General features: G+C 38.7%; 1 pseudogene; it reads right to left on the bottom strand.

The window, feature by feature from the left end:
* Positions 1–565: 565 nt before the first annotated feature.
* LOC128808374 (cytosolic phospholipase A2 epsilon-like) overlaps positions 566–18,120 on the bottom strand; it is a 33,901-nt pseudogene continuing 16,346 nt past the window's right edge.

Here is an 18,120-nt window from a genome sequence, read left to right as displayed (position 1 = left end):
AGAAGTAGCAAACACATGTGTCACACCAAATGGGTTTGTCATAATGATAACCAGGGAAGCCTGGGAGGGAAGTAGAGCTGGGACAGAGGAGAGGCAATGCCAAGAGGGACCAGATGACTCAGCAACAGAGATCACAAAGAGGGGAGCCCTTGATGAGCACCAACAAGTAAACAGCCATTTCAGCACACCAGAGGTTTGAACCCAGGCTGCAAATTGGATGAAGGTGTGAGGGCCTGGAAAAGCAGCTGGGGTAAGGACACAGCACCCCTGAGGGCGCTGAGGTCATCAGAGGTGAGCATGGGTGACTAAAGACAGCAAAAGATAAGAGAAAGACAAGGCATAAAGGAAAGATTGAAGGAAGAGAGATAGATCATGATAACAAGGAAGAGAATTTTTCAGCCTTTTAGAAGTTCATATTTCATTTTGAATTAAAAATTAATTTTCTATTTTTCCTATGATACATTATTCATAGCTCTGTGTTTGCCAATACATGCTACTTCAGCACAGACAAGCTGCTGCATTTTATTTAAATTTTAAGTAATTGAGGGCAACCGATACTGACTGAAGCATTATATCTTTTTATTCTATATTAGTATCTTTGTTGTAATGAAACAGGTTTACATTGTATTTGTCTTATTAAAATTCTTCCTAAAGCAAATAATTGTTTTGGTCTTCATCTCAAAAATAAGCAGTTTCAACAAATTACTTTGTGCTAGTTATAGTAGTTACATATATCCTAACTTGCTTTTAGACAGGCAGGGACTGACAATGTTATATGATTACCCATTAATTACCCATGGATATCAGTGTAAAGCACTTAGCTTGCCTTCTGACCACAAAACCTGTCTCTCAGTTTGTGATGTTTTAATTCTCACAGCATCCCATCTTATAATAACAAGAAACACTATGAAAACTGCTGAAATTAACAGGACACGGATGCTGAGCTGGATCATCTAAATACCATGAAAGTTCAGTGGAAAGTAGAACTGTGAATTGCATAGTTATAACTGCACTGGAAGAGCTGATCCTGACTCACAAAATGGCATGAAAGAGTAGCTTCCAAGAGATTTTCAAAAGCTAAATACTGCTGCTGTAATAAACTTTTAAATTCAAAAGTATAGAAAATGTGTATTTTTCATGTGAAGTCCCAGATTATCTATTATGTTTAGCTTGGCATGTTATTTCTAACAAAAATTCCTTGCTGACATTATAGGAAAATACAGTTTTCATGTTCTTTGAAATTGTCTACATTTATCACGTATATTTCTGTTGCACAAGATTTGGAATAAATTAAGTATCCGTAGCTCATTTGTCTTCATTTCTCATACAATTTCCATTAGTGTAACAAATTTTGAAAGAATTTGTACTGCTGTCCCAGATTCATGCATTTCAAAAACTTTTCAATAAATCCAATGTTTTCTGACCTTCAATTTACTGCATATACACATATATGCATGAAAAAAAGTTCAGCAGCAGTGAAATCCAACATAAATAAAGCACAAGTCTAATCATTATTTTGTTTGATTGGTTGATCTAGGATCACCATGTGGTAGAGAGGAACCACAGCCTGAGACAAGTCTTTACTTTCCAAAGTCTACTATGCTCATTTGAAGACAGCTCTTGATTCTTCTCCAGAGAAGAATTAAAAAAAAAAAAAATTGTGCAGATATCTTTCTGAATCACAGGCGAGTGCTTATTTTTTGTGCTGTCGTTTCTGCTCTATGGCTGAATTCAAAGCCTGAAGGATCAGATGTTGGTTGTTCTGAATGTTGTAGCTGGTCAGCTCTATCAGCTTGTCAAACTCCTCCCCTGTGTAGGTAAAGCTGTTTAAGCAGTAGGGGGAAAAAATGGTGGAAACATCCACGTTGCCCTGAGCCATCTCAGCAGGGCTGCGCTCCACACCTGACAAATAAAGAAACATCATCAGTGGGCTAGAGAGATGGTTCCACCTCCCACTTTCCAGTGGGGCACAACGTTACTCTTCGCTCCCTTGGAATTTGTGTTTCTCTCCCATGGGAGGCACAGCAGGGGAGGGAGGAGACCATGCTACACCATGTCTCCCATTCCACAGCCAAAGAGCTGCCAGGTGGTGGGAGGGCCATCCCATGGCTTACCAGGCTCTTTGTATTTTCTGAAGGAGTCATTCACCAGCGGGAAAAACACCACCGTTGGTGCCTCTGGGGTCTCTGTATCTTCAAAGATGTAGCACTCCTTTAGATTTTTCTTCTCTTCTTCACTCATTTGGATTTTGGGAAATGGGATTCCCTGCTTTTGAAAGTATTTGGAGGCTTCTTCCAAAGGCTGAATTCAGACAGAAAAGAGGAAAATGTTCAAAATTCTGCCACAATCTATCACTTTTCCTAATGCATCCATTGAAAGACCTTCACAAATATTTGGGAACAGGGTTCGCTGTTAATATTTCTTCTGTCCTTATCTCTTACATGAGATATTAAGTACTATTAACAGAACAATTCAACACTCAGCCTCCAACTTGCACTCCTGATTGGTGTTCTACCTTCTCCTTCTCCTCATTAGCCTTTATCTCTACAAGATAGGAAAAAAGTCCATGACTATGGGAAGGGTGGCCTAGCAGCTTAGGATACAGAAAGATGCCTCTTTTGGAGAAGTTCCTGAAACAAGTAGAATGGGCAAGAATCTGAAATAGTACAGTTTTAAAATGCAAAATTACAATTTTTTTTTTGACTTGGCATAAGGTTTTTAAAAGCCTCTGTCTTAGATGCCTTAGGATGGTTCTGAAAAGGGATTTAAGCAAACAGTGATCTGGGAGCAAATATCATCTTAACTGAAATGTTAATTTTGCAGGTGTGTTAGCAATTTTTGAAAGTAGGATTTTGCTTCCTGAGTCTGGTTGACATGTATGAAAATTTTAGTCCTCAAGAATTTCTGTCTTATCCATATTTAGTAACAAGAATTATAGACCAGGTTATCAGATGGTATTTGAAAGAGCATATGTTGTCAAAGGACAATTCTTTTCCACAATTTCAAACAACAACAAAAAAAAATCCAGTTACTGTTCTAAAGATAACTGGACAAATTATTTCTAATTATACTGCATGTGGGTAACTTTATATGAACATCACAACACAACTGTATTGAGTCCATCAGTGGTTGTAACTAGTACCACATAAACACTCCATGTGAGTGAAATCTAGATAGCCAAATGGAGATCACAGGAGCACACAGGTCTAGGGGATAGCATTCAGCTATTAGAGGGTTAATTCAAATAAAATATGTAGAAATCTGGTATTACTCCTGTTTTTAGGGGATTTCCCAGCATCACTTCAAGACCTAAGCATCTGCACAGGGAGCTGTAGACCGAGGATCGTTTTCTCCCAGAATTAGTTTATTCACCATAAATTATTCTGAATCTTTAGGAGTTAAGGAGGGCTAGAAGGCAGCAGTTGTTTATCAAAGAAAAGAGAGCATTTTCCACACCAAAGTCTGTGATCCAGAAGAATAGTTTAAGTGCAGGACAATATCCACTTTCCTCTCTGGCCTCATGAGTGGTGGGTAGCTAATGTCGATGTATCCTGCTGTGTCTGCCAGGCACATGAACTCTGCTGTTTCTGTCAGCTGGTTGGGGAAATGCTCTAGTACAGTATCTAAAAGGAAATATTTGTTATGATTAGTGATTCACTGAAGAAACAGTACATCTGTTGTTTGACTAATAAGGAAAAATTGGGAAAATGCCTCTTGGCTATCCATTACATTTACTTTTTCCAAAAGACCCTGAAACACTACAGATGTTCAGCCTTCACACGTAAAAGAAAAGTTTGTTCAAGGTAAGAAGAGAGTTCTTTGACTTCTCATGTTGCTATTCTTCCACCCCAGATGAACAGTAATTTTCTTTCCCTGGAGTCAAGAAAATTCCTGAAGCTGATTTGACTGTATGAAATTTAAATAGTTATCTAGAATATTCATTTCCAAATGTTCATCATCTGCCTTCACTGATGAAAGCACCAACTATCTAAGAAGGTAAACAATTATATTGAAGGATGTTACCTTTCCATATACAGAAGTTTTTGTTCTGAAGGTATTCATTGTGCAGCTGGAATCCCTTCAGGAAGTTGTAGAACTTTGAAACCATCACCCGCTCTGTCAGGATCCGCCGAATGATGCCCATGATGCCACATTCAGGGGTGACCAAGTAAGTCTCCAACTCATGTCTCCTGTCTGATGGAGAAGGTTCTTCTGAAAGATAGAGGAGATGAACAAATTGTTCCTTTGATACAGTTATTTTCAATACTTAAAATAATAGAAGGCATCTCATATTAGCTAGGGAAAAGAAGATCCTAATAAGACATTGCAACATACAAATAAATCAATGTCAAAATAGGAATAAGAAGAAAGTCAGTCTTCAGTAAAGCCTATTCCATGAGAAACAGAATGGCAACAAACTTGCTAAAACTGGAAAAAGTGATACATTCTTTGATAGAACTCACAGATCAATTCCCTGGGTGGAGATTAGGGTAGGTTCACAATCTGGACCTGTTCCTTTCAAAATTAATAAAAATCAGCTTTGTAAGGAAAAAAAAATGCTGTCAGGAGACTGAGACAACCACAAAAGAACAGAGAAATAGGGTGGTGCTAAATAGTACCTCATGAGATTGGGAAAAGAGGCAATCACTTTCTATCACATGCATTTATTGATTTATTTAGCTTAAGGCTTTGCAACACTTCCATGGAGAAAGTGATAGAAACCCATAAACCAAACTCACTAACTGCCTTTAAACACAGAAAGGAAAACCAAGGCCTCTTAAAAAAAAAAAAAAAAAGTTTATATCAAGATCAAAGAACATTGAAATGGAGTTGCATGCAATTGAAGTCTTCAACAACAATCTATGAAAAGCACCAGCTGCTGAGGCAGACAGAAAACACAGCACAGAGGTGTTTGTTACAACGTGGAGGTTCACCAAAGGGCCCCCAGCAAAGACAATCTGTTTAAAACCTCCAGTAGTTTTATATTTGCATAAATTCAGTATAAGAGAGATTAATGAAAATAATATTGCTATTAATAAATTCAGAGAGGAAACCTAGTTAGATATAGCTGACAACATGAAGCCTCTGGATTTATGAGGCACCAGGTAAAACAGAAACATAACTAACCAGTATCAACAGTGCTGTGTTGGGTACACCTCAGTGAGCGCCTCTGTGTAGGATTCGACGAATGCCAGGCATCCAAGAGGTTGTATGAAAAGACATTGCTCCATAGGCCTGTGCAATGGTAGAGAACAGGGAAACTTCTTCAGAAACATTCTAATAGAAAATACCCCTTAAAAAAAAAATCTCTCAACTTTGCAAGGAGTATTGGAAAGTCTCGAGGTTTCCAAATTATCACCAAAACTATATGAAGTTCTTTTCAGCAATTAGCATTCTTTCATCAAGGAGGAGCCTAAATAGTTTAAAACATTGTGTGAGGCCTTCAGCCACTCTAATTCCTTGCCACATACAAACCAACATTATCCATCCTATAAGCAACTGTCATAAGTGAGCAAAACCATGCCCGTTCCTATAAAATACACGTCTGGTCTACAAAATATGTCATATACAAGTGGATACTCAGTTAAATGTTTGGAAGCTACTTCTGTTCAGTCAAGAATCAAATGGTTAGAGTACAGTCTGGGATAGTCTGCAGAAAAGTCCTCTAAATAAAAGACATCTTTGTCCCTCTAAAATTTCTCTCTGCACAAAGTCTTTTGAGGGAGACCCTTCCCCTTCTATTTGTTATTCTCATTCCCATAGTGCTTCTCCCACTTTTGCCATCCCACATAAAAGAACATCTGAAAGTGTCTTCACAGTGCAGAAATCTCCACAAGTTTCTTGGATTTTAAAAAGTATTTCTTCCTCCACAGCTCTGTCACAGGCCCCAAGAGGAACTCTAGCAGAGAAGGCAGGGCTGTGCTTTGCCTTGAAAATCTCTACCAGTGAAAGCTTTGCAAAAGCCATACATTGTACAGGATGCAATAATTTGAGTTGCACAATAAAATAATTATTCATCCCATACATTATTAGCAGAAATACAATTCCCTTTAAAACATGACTTGTTTCTAGAGTGGGACAGAAATCCAAGAGCCTTCTGTTTTAGAAGAAGTCCTTGTAAAAATAGACTCACTTAGGAAATATTACAAATGCATAATCAAGAAACCAGATTGGGCCTCTCGATCTACACTTAACTGTCAAGCAGAGTTCATTTGCACATAATTACTGGCCAGTTTCTGTCAAGACAGCCTCATCTCAGCAGCTTGAGGAGCTTCTGTCCAACCCTGCTACAAGAAAACAGCTCCTCTGGTTTCTCCTGTCTTGGTGTCTTCCCACTCTGTAACTCTTCAGGTTCCCTTACCCTTGGAGTTACACACTGTTCATGCATTTAATGACTTTCAAACATTGTTGTCTCCTCAGAACTTGTTTATAATTACATGGCAAAGTTGCCCTAACCTCTTGCACTGAATTTTCTTTGTACCTGTATTGGCTGAAGTAAGAACTGTGAAGAGGGATGGTATCTTTTATTAGGCCAACAGAGTAGAAGAGAGTGAACAAGCCCTTATGCACCCCAGCCTTTCTTCTGGAAACATGAGGGTCTTGTATCCCTGTAAGCTCATCCAGTTTTTCCAGCTCTAGCCACTGCTCTTAGAAAAGGTCTTTCCACTCCCTGCAAATGACACCTTGCTTTTGTCTTTAAATTATCACACTGTAACTAATAGCACATTTTAATAGTTACCCAAGAGGGCATTGCATGTGGTATCACTAGATGGCAACATTGCTTTAACTCTCTACCTTGTCCTTTATAAAGACACACACGTGGCTGTGGGATCACCAGGCTCAGGTGCTAAGGCTGAGAACAGAGCTCAGCCCAGGCTGGATGTGTTGGGTGTGCTTGCTACCTGGCCACCTCGGGTATGAGTACACTACCCCACTGCTATTGAGGAACTGCAATGGAGACATAACATGCTCAGAAGAAGGCTCTGTAGTCCCACCTAGCTCTGTGACCTACCTCCTACCTCTAACAGTCAGCAGAGTGCTTAATAGAAGAGTAAAAGAAAAAGGGAAGAATTAAGGGATTTCTCCAGCGTACTCTCCAGCATCTCAAGCTCCTGGATTTAGGATTTCTAGTACTGGAGGCTGCATCTGAACTTCAGAGCCACCAGTGGGATTTCCTATGCATTAATTTCTCCTGCCTTTTTCAGATCTATTCATACTCTTGGATCCTGTGTTTTCTTCTGAGTCTTTTCCCTCAAACAACCCTTTTCTTAACTCATGACATCACAGAAAGCTCTTAGCATAGCTAATAAAGCTGTAAGATTTAGTGCTTGTGTGACTGAGCACAATATTTTCTTTCTTATGCCCAACTATTGTCTCATGTTTAGAATAATATGATTATAGACTCCTCTGCATAATACAGACATTCACAGCTTCTCTGAATACCAAATAAGGAATACCATGTGGTGTTGCTGGTTGTATGGATTTTCACTTTATAAGTTAACCATTTTTTACCTGTGTTCTTGGTGTCCTGTTGTGTCTTGTGCTTATTTACTTGTAAAATATCTGTTTAAGAGTAGATGGACTTGTCTGCAGACAGCTTTACCCCAGAGAACCAATGTACAAAGGGGCATAGTAGAGAGTTCCAGTATTAAGCAAAAATCAAACAAGAATTGCATAAAACCTACAAAACTGTTTTTTCATATATTACTGGGTGCTACCCAATTTACTGAATTAAGAATGATAAATTTCAATGATTTATCATGGTAGCAAAATTACAGAGGATTTAGAATACTATTAAACTTGCAAAAGTATCAGTAGCAGTTGACAAAAGTACTCTAAATTGCTGTATTTTATAATAAACTCATTAACAACATTGCTTTGGCATCTAAGATCATGCCATTCACAGACAAATTTGACTAAGATTTCGGTTTCAAAATACAAATGTTTTTCATGTGGAACTCTGCTGTTGGTTGGTTCAAAATGAACCTAGCCTCTTCAAGCAGCTCTGAAACTTCAGGCATGAGCATCACTATTCAAGACAAGAGCAACAGTGAATAGTTGAAATTTTCTCACAGTACTTTTAGCCCATCTCCATTGTCTAAGGAATTCAGGCAGAGGTGAGAACAACATGGTGTACAATTGGTTTCAGTCCTGCATGATGCAGGGCACTGGTTGTAATATGCAGAGTTTGCATTATATTAAAAATAAAGTACCTATTTATGCAATTCAAATTTTTGCAATAGACCACATCACCTTTCATGAAGCAGATTCGGGACTCAGGAAGCTTCTTCATCAGGCGACCCATGAAGAATTCGCTGCCAAAATCCTCAGCACGAATGAAGGCACCATATTTTAAGAACCCAACTTCATAAGGGGTGAACTCCACCCATTCTGTAGAAACATAAAACAAACTTTTAAATCTTAATCTTATCCCTGCTTCCCTGATGGAAGGGCAATGAAAAGGCAAAAAGGCAGCTGTTGGATAAACCCTATCTGCGGGGTGACCACAGACTGGCCTTCCTCAGAGTAAAGAGTTCAGCTGGTGTCAGCCACTCACTCAGTAATGTTTCGCAGTGCTGTTTATTCAGAACTTTCCAATTACCTTCTCCAGAGAGAACATAAGGGAAGTTTATACCAAGAGGGGTCAGCCTGAGCTACCCCACATGTGGAGGCTTGTCCTTAAACCTTGGCTGTCCTTAAACTCCTTGCCAAGATTTCTCTTGCCCTGCAGAAGATAAGTTCCTCCCATAGCCTAGGCATAATGTCTGGAAATGAAAAAAAAAGTTAAGGAAGAAAAGAAACTGTTTATAAATGCTATGGGTCAGCTGTAGAAGAGGTTGAAGTACTGATAATGCAGATAGTTCAAACACCAAATAAACCCATTTTTGCCATCACCTTTGAACTCTGAAAGGCTGTAATCTTCTTTGATGTTGAGGATCATGTAGATAGGTAGGGGATTTTGACCCTGACTCAATGCCTCTTGTTCATCTGAGAGTTTGTGGTTATTTTTCTGTGAATTGATGAAAGACAAAGAGCAAAATCAAGGGACCTTCTTGGTATAGTTTATGGGCTTCCAAGAGTACAGCAAAATACATAGCTGTTTCCCTCTTAATTTTGCTATTCTCTTGATTCATTTTGTGTCCAGACATTTTTATTACCAAGGAATGATCTAAACATTTACACATCCACATAGGCTTATTTAATTACTGGTGGAGTTGTAGGATGCTTTTTTAAAAAATGGTCATGTACTCTTTTTAGTAAATACATCCACTTCACATGGAAATTTGTTCTCACAGGGAGGAACAGAGGAAAATAAACCAAGAGCAAGACTCTTTAGTTAGGTACTCAGATAGTCATGCTTGTAGAAGGAGACATGGGTTTTCTTTTCTACAGAAGCCCCTTGGGCTGCTAATTATGGGTTAAGAGATACATGAGGACAAAGCTCTCAACAAGTTTGCAGACAACACTAAGCTGGGTGGGAGCTGTTGATCTGCTGGAGGGCAGGAAGGCTCTGCAGGGGGATCTGGACAGGCTAGATCAATGGGCCAAGGCAAATCATATGAGGTGCAACAAGGCCAAGTGCCAGGTCCTGCACTTGGGTCATAACAACCCCATACAGCACTACAGGCTGGGGGAAGGGGCTGTGGAAAGCTGCCCAGCAGAAAAGAACCTGGGGGTGCTGGCTGACAGCAGCTGAACATGAACAGAAGGCCAATGGAATCCTGGCCTGTGTCAGCAGTAGTAGTAGGACCAGGGCAGTGATTGTGCCCCTGTACTCAGCACTGGTGAGGCCACACCTCATGTGCTTTGTGCAGTTTTGGGGCCCTCACTATAAGAAAGACACTGAGGTGCTGGAGCATGTCCATAGAACAACATGGAGCAAAGGCAATGCAGCTGGGAAAGGGTCGTGAGAAAAAGTCTTACAAGGAACAGCTGAAGGAGCTGGTACTGTGTAGCCTGGAGAAAATGAGGCTCAGGGGAGACCTTGTCACTCTTTACAACTTCCTGAAAGGAAGTAATAGATAAGTGGGGATTGATCTCTTCTTCCGAGTAACAAATGATAAGATAGGAGGAAATGAACTTAAGTTGTGCCTGAAGAGGTTTAAATTGAATATTAGGAAAAATTTCTTCACTGAAAGGCTAGTCAGCATTAGAACAGGTTCCCCAAGGAAGTGGTGGAATCACCATCTATGAAAGTGTTTGAAACTTATGTAGATGTGGAACCTGGGGAATTGGGTTAGCAGTGAACGTGATAATGATAGGTTAATGGTTGGACACAGAGGCCTTTCCAACCTTAACAATTCTAAAACCCCTTTGTTAATCAGCAGAAATCATGTGCTGGATAACACTGGCATGCTCTCAGGCATCTGTCCCTGGAGCTTCATTTTCCACACAATAGGATTCAGTAGCTGTTAGAGAAAACATTGGAAAAACACTACCCCATCATCTAATGCTTTTTCCAGCAGAAGCCCCCAAAAATCAACACTAGAGATCTGGTATCCCTCTTGCTTCCGCAGTTTTAGCTCCTTTGCATAGTATTGCAAGCTCTCCAGGGAAAAGCAGCTTAGCTTGCACTTGGTCATATGTCTGCGGACTTCACCAATCGGTGTTGATAGATCCTTGTGTGACCAGTCAGCACTCTGATACAAATGTGACAAAGTCCTGGGGAAAAGAAAGGGAGTGCATTGTCATATGCATAGAAACTTTCACTTTTTAGACTTATATTTAAGGCCCACATCAAATGAACTAGCTGAGTTTCTTTAAAAGCATCTTTTGAGCTTAGTATATTATTGAAAAGATTTTTTGATTTAGAGGAGTTCCCCAATTCACTAGTGAAACTTGAAGACTTGAAAAAAGCCCCTCCTTGCTACTAAGGTTGATGCACAAGGCTGTGATTTGCACCCCAGTGACTCAGTAGGAAAGATCCTAGAGCTGAAAGAAAGCAGCACCTAGGCCATTCACTGGCCTGGGCAATGTGCTTCGAATGCAGCAATAAAAAAATCTCAAGAATGAAACTCATGCTTTTCTTTACAAAAATGAAGAGAATAAATATCTCACAGCAGACTAGAGAGGTGATGAGTGATGTCTTTGTTCAGGATCTCCTTACCACGTTGAACCAGATGACCCAGTGATGTATGAAATAGCATCCAAGAGACCCAGCTTTTGAAGACCCAACAGGTTGCCTAACAGAGATGTCAGTGCCCGCGTGCCACCTCCTGTTGTCATCACTGCTACAACTGGTACCTGTTTAATCATCAACACAGGAGTGGTAAGCAACACTTTGTTTACCAGCATAAGTGATCATAGCTGAGTCAAATGTAGCATGTCAGTACCACAAAAAATTCCAACATTTCACTATTTCCCCAAGCAGGGATGAAAAAAAAAAAGAAAACTCTGCATTTTGCACAGAAAAAAAGTCAAACCAAAACAAAACTAACTGATTTTGAGGATTTGATCAAAATCTATCAATTTTGATTGTAAATTTTTACACGCTGGCTTATCAAAAACCATAGTTTCAAGGCATTTCAATGTTAGACTGCATTTTCCTTAGCAAAACATCTTTTCTTAAGAGGTCTGTTTTGATAAAAAGCAGAGTTCATCCTCTCTGTAAGTCAGGCATAATAGCTAGATTACATTTCCTACAAAGTACCTGGAGTATATAATTGCAGTGAGGAAGCCTAATTGTATGGAAATCTAAATTGTGTTACAGGAAGACAAATTTCTCTAAGAAACCCACTGAGAGAGGAGGAGCCCATTGACATTTTCCACACACATTTCCAGGCAATTGCATCAACGAAATACTCAACAGTTTCCTGATTCAAATCAAACGTTTCAGGTAAAAGCAAAGTATTCTGATTTGCATTTATTTAACTATAAGGAAATATTCATCTGCTGGAAAATCTGAAAATAATAGTTGGAAGTACTTCTCCTAAAAATTCTTATACTTAAGAAATTGCTGGTTTTTTTTGATTGAAACTATTGTGCCAATGAGAAACAGTAGTAATATGATCAATTTGTGAGTGGGGGCATAATTTATAATGTCTAAAACCATGCTGTCATATATTAGCTAATATGCCTTTGGTCTGCCTGTCCTGGAAAAAGGAGAAAACACAGGTGAAAAAAAAATAACCAGCTCTCAAGTTGGTTCTTCATTTCTCAAGTTCCTGATCACAGACCGTGCTCCTTCCCTAAAGCACTAACCATCCCCACGCTAGTGAGGACATTAACAAATACAAACACTACTCAGACAAGCAGATTAGAGAAAAAATGTTGAATGGCTTTGTTCTATTTGAGGAACTACAGCTGAGATGATGAGCACCAGAGGAGAGAGTCTAAAATAAGACATCTTCTCATCAGCCAGTATCATGCATCACCTTAACTGTTAGATTTTCTCCCTCCAAAAATCTGATAAAATAGGAGGTCTTGGTGACTGAATGATCAGCTAAAACAGTCATACTATCCAGATCAATAATGCACAAATGAAAAATAAATAGAGAAAAAATTCTGATTTATGGCATTATGTTTTCTGGGAAAATGTGTATCAAGAAGGTTTGATGCTATCCTGGCTCTTCATCTAAAATAGAAAATGTAGAAAATCATTCCTTAGTGCTTTACATGGTGTAGTGAATGTATCAGGGCTAGTTAAGGAACAATATGCAAAAGGCTAGGAGCATAACCTATTCCTGTTACAGTCCCTGTGATACTCCCCATACCTCATGATCTTGTAGGTCTTGTTCTAAATGTAGTGCTTTTTTCAGAGCAGAAGCCACAAACTTCTTCCTTTTCTGTAGGAAATTTTTCTCCTCTGTACATGGATCAAACTCCAAGCGAACATCTAAGTTTCTGGACCTCAAACAAAGTCCAGGGTTAAACAGGGTGTGCAAAATCACTTAAAATTAATATCTGGATACTTGCTTACAAGTTGCAACTTTTTTATGAGGCTTAGAAAAGCTGCTACTGTGGCCCCACAAAAGCACATCACAGATGGCATAGATAAGGCTGATGAACTGCAAAGCAGCAAAATCTTACAGAAAGAAATATTCTTTATTACTACACTGATTTTCAGGAAGTGTCGGACATAAATACTGCAATCCATATATGGATACTAAAAACAGTGGAATATTTAGGATTTCTTGCCTCAGGACTGCCAGATTTTATAAATACAAATACTCTGTATTTTTCACAAAGAAGGAAATGAAAGCAAACACATATTTTTCTCAATATATAGCTCTACAGATGTTGCAACCAGAAAACATTATTCATCCCATCTAAATTGAACTTCCATATAGCAGCATAACAGGAAAATTCACCTGGCACAGTTAACCACCTTCTGGACATAGGTAATGAACATAGGTGAATAGGTAAAAATAATCATTTACTCAACACTTTCTCCCTTTGTTACAGAAATAGGTAAGAAAGCAAAAAAAAGCATATTTTTTTCACAACCACAAAACCCAAAGACAGAATTTCTTACCAGTCATTTGACTTCACATGTAAATTGACTGTCTCATCCTAGGAAAAAAAACCCAGCACAATATAAACACTGGAGATCATTCTACATTCTTTCTTTACCATCAGCTCTTAAGCCCTTCTCTTTTTCTAAAAGCCACATCGAGCCACAAAGCCATAATAATCAGAAAATCCATCTAAATCTTAAAACTTCTCCAAGTCAACATTATTTTCCTTATATTGTTTTATAGTAAAGATAAGGAGAGCAGTATACAGTAAAAATCAGCTCTGCCAATGTGCTCCATCCTTCCTCATCATTTGCATTTGCTCTGATCTGCATTAGTCTCTGAGGTGGTCACAGAAATCCATTTGTCATGTGTTTGTGATTTTTTTTTTTTTTTTGGTGAACCTTCTGTTAGGTTATATGAAAATGTACAGATCCATGATGTCAGGAATCGTTAGGAAGCTAAGGGCACTAAGAGTTACATATCTAAACCCCTACTTCACACTGATCTAATTAACTCATGCCCATTGATCTTTGGTCTAAAGCTTAACATTTATTGTAAGAAGTTGGTATCAATCACCTTTGCTACTGCCACTTTCTCACTGAATGGAAGTGAATCCAGAGGAATAGTGAGGGATGCATGGCAGTCTTTTTTGTCTTCACCTGAAGTACACTGAAAAATAAATTATAATGTAGAGAAATATTTCATGTATACACCATGTAAAAGCACTGTCTTCCATTTACTTTTTTCAAATGGGGTCCCTGTCCAACAGTTTTCAAGCTGGCATCTAATAGTTCTATGTCTTAGGGGTTACAATGCTGTTTCAGAGCTGAAGTTCATGAAAGATAGCTCTTTATTAAAAATACAAACTCTTTCCATTTGCCTCAGTCAAGTGTAGAAGACCATGAGTTTATTGTGCTTAATCAAGCTAATGGTCACATACCGAGCAGAAATGAGTTTTTTTCTCTGCTAGAGCCATGCACAGCTCTGACAGGCTGTACTTGATGTAATGGAAGTTCAGGGGTTTCAGAGGTTGCCAGAAAGAGCCCAGCGACAGGGTCTGGCTCTTCTCATATGATCCCTTCACTGAAAACAAGAAGTCTTTTTCTGAAATAAAAAAAAAAAAAATCCAAACATTAAAAATATACAGAGAGTTAATGACTATGATTCCAGAAATGGAACATTAAATGGTCTTTCAGAAGCTTATATATAAATCCTTCAACAATGCTTACAAGCTTCCAAACTCTATTTATCCAGCAAGGGAACAGTACAAGAAATAGGAGGAGAAGAAAAGCAAAGAAGCAAATCAAAAACAAACCACAAAAGCTTATAAAGCTGCTGTAGATGTTTTAAAAACTCAGATATACAGGCAAATTGGACAAAACCTAAGTTGAGATAGAAACATGTCTTTTCTTCTACTTCACAGCATTTGTAAGATTCATTCCTTTAATTCAAAGTCCAGTTTTTATAGTTAGTTAGCACAAACTGTTGGATCTGTGAACCTACGTATACACTCCTAACCATCCAGTTCCTGTGCTCTAATTGTAAGAACAAAGCAGGAAAATGACCAGATAAGAAAATGACAAAACAAAACAAACAACACACAGACAAAAAACCAAACAAACAAAACCAAAACAAACTAAACAAACTAAAACAGAACTATTTTTTAAAAAAACAACAAACCAAAAACAAAAAAAAAACAACAACAACAACAACAAAAAAAAAAAAAAACCCCAAAGCAAGCAATCAACCAAGAAAAGTCAGTTAACCATAAAATAAGGGGGTTTTGCTTCTAGTTTGAAGTCTAACCTGAAGGTTCTTTTTTTGTCCATCTGTTGTCCACTAGGACTTCCAAGCAGGAAATTTCACGAGACTGTAGCAGGGATGAAAAATGAGAGGTTAAAGTATATAAAACATGCCATATCTGAGTCACTTCATTGCTATCTGTCTTTGGTCAGCTGAGTCCCTGGGGTCTGGAAAACAGTCCACCCTGTGTTTGTTAGGCTGGTAGGAGAAAATGTGACAGGTTTTGTCACTCTGAAAATGTGACAGGTTTCAACTGAAAGAAAACTTGCTGTGGTGGTTTTGGACAGGACTGGAAAGAGAAGGGAAATAACGGGGGAAATAGGAGTATGCTGAGACCTCCTGAGAATAAACTGATGGGTTGGCCAAATCACAGGGATGTCCTTGCTGCCCTGCTTTGGTGAAGCTGGACAGTCAAGTGCTACCTCCTCTAAGTAATGAGTTACAGGCAGCTGAGAAAGCAAGTTCCATATCATCCTGTGGAAGTGGGGAGAACAGGATGGCTATAAGAGAGTCACAGAAGAAGTTTCCCAAAGAAATGACAGAGCAGCAGTAAGTCAGTGAAAGACTACTTCAGGCTTTGTCAATAGGCTTGATAGCAGCCTGTGGTGGTGAACAGGTCTCTGGGTATCCCAAATGGCTGTGCACATTCTTTCCTAACACATGCCCCTGCAGGGAGCAGCACAACAGGATAGCTACCTGTGTTTAACCCCCATCTCCCCCCCTTCAGCCTTGCTGCAGTGAGGTGTTGGGGCACCTGCCAGATTCACCATTCCTATCACTATGATGAAAACAAAGACAGAGAACAATAGTTTAAAATTACCACTAATACACCATTAGTCACAAGCTTTTCAGGAGGGACTGGACTGAAAGAGAAAAAAAATGCAATCAGAAGAATACATCCTAAATACATCCTTAAATGAACATCAAGGAATAATACCTTTCTTGAAGTTTGTCTTGTCCAGCATGGTCTCAAACATGTCTCTGATTTTTAATTTAGGGACACATCTGAAAGGAGTTTTTCCCTTTTTTAAAAAAATCATAATGGTAAACAATAATTTTAATAAGTATGATGACTGCAATTCTTATTATCCTCCCTCATTCAGCAAGTAATAGGATAAATTAATAATTAGAATGATTCTTGGTGGATAAGGAATATAGAGTTTTAGCCAATATGCAACTAACTTATCAACACCAGCCATTGCTGTCATGCTGAGTATTTTAAACTATATTATACTAAATGCTAGCATATGTTTGACTGCTTGCAAAGGGGCACTTCTGTGGTTCCCCGTGGATGTTACTCACATGCTCTCCAATGTAAACTCAACCTCTAGCATCTCCTGCGTCTGTAAAAAAATAATTTATTATAAGCATCTGAATTAATTTTCTTTCTCATTAGCTATGTCTGTCAATTATTATTCTGGCTCCTGAAAGAGTTCTTCAATCAAATCAAATTTCCCTCCTGCTCCAGGGTATAGTGCAAGGAGCGAAAGCATTTGAGTTAGAGTGATTTTGAAAATGTTCTCCCTCCTTTGTTAACCATCAGTCCTCAGACCAAACTGTCCTTTTCTGTTTGGTGGTGAGGCAGAGTAGAAGGGCTGGCAGTCCTGCAACAGTAACTGTTGGCTTAAAACTGTCCAAAGGCTTGGCTTATTATTGTGTAATGTTATCTGAAGAGGGATGCTGCTGTATAGAAGAGGGCATTCTCAATTCTTCTGATCAAAAGGACTCCTATAACATGGACAACACATTGACGAGTGCCCAGACAAGTTAAGGCAGACTGCCTGCTGAAATCACTGTGGAGCTGAATACCCATATGTACCCTATAAGGAAAGTCAGTGAAATAGCAAATCTATAGAAATATCTAAATTGAATACCCACATCCCATGTTGAAGTCATCATGTAAGTGTTCAGGCACACTGAAACAATGAAATAGTTTGAGCAACTGGCCATCAGCTGGTTTTAGTACCTTAGTATGGATCTTCTGATTATTTTTGGGTATATTCAAAAGAATTATAGGGCAAGGAATCAGTTTTTAAGGGAGTACTGCAGCATCTGTGCCAGATTATGCCCAAACTCACAAGTGCTTGTGCCAGGAAAAAAAATTCTAACAAAGAAACTTTGTGCAATGGTAATAAAATTTTGTATTTCCAACAAAACCTATTTGAACAACAGAGTCAAGAAAGAGGGAAAAAAGGCAACTCTGGTGTCAGAAAAAAAACACCTGCTAAGTGGTTTGATGAGTTAGCAAAAGTCTGCAGGATCATGTCCTTGTCTACTTTGCTGATTAAGGTTTGGAAGGTTCTTCACAGGGTATATGAAGTGCATACCAAGAGGAAACAAACTCTCCTACCTACAATTGCTTTAAAAGAATTTACTTAGGAGATAATATCAAAAAATATATTTTCTTCCTATGACCAAGGCAGTTTTATCTCTCACCTTTGGATTTAGTTGAAATGTCAAGTGAACAGTTTCTCCAAGCTGGATTTTAGCAACATCAAAGAGAACAGTGAAGAGGAGGTCATCTTTAGTGACTGCATTTTCGTCATAGACTTTCATCTCAAGAATATTCTGTGAACAGAGGTACAGAATTAGGATCCTATGTTGAGACCTTACAGAGACACAAAATTATGTGCTCAGCATGTTAAGGAAAACAGAGAAAGCATAGGGAGAAGTGAGAGAGCATGCACAACCTTTGCATCCACACAGAGATGAAGATATCCTGAACCTAACACAGAGTCAGGTTTGTTGTTTAGTTTTCCTGCAGAGTAATTTAAATGACAAAAGCTAGTAGAATCACTGAATATTGAAAACCATGTTTCACCTACAGTTTGGTATGAGGTTACCACTTTTTCCTGAATTG

The sequence above is a fragment of the Vidua macroura genome, chromosome 6, assembly GCF_024509145.1.
Source record: "Vidua macroura isolate BioBank_ID:100142 chromosome 6, ASM2450914v1, whole genome shotgun sequence".
In the NCBI taxonomy this organism is placed as follows: domain Eukaryota; kingdom Metazoa; phylum Chordata; class Aves; order Passeriformes; family Viduidae; genus Vidua; species Vidua macroura.
Note: the sequence above shows the minus strand (reverse complement) of the source record. Positions and strands in the feature narration are given on the sequence as shown.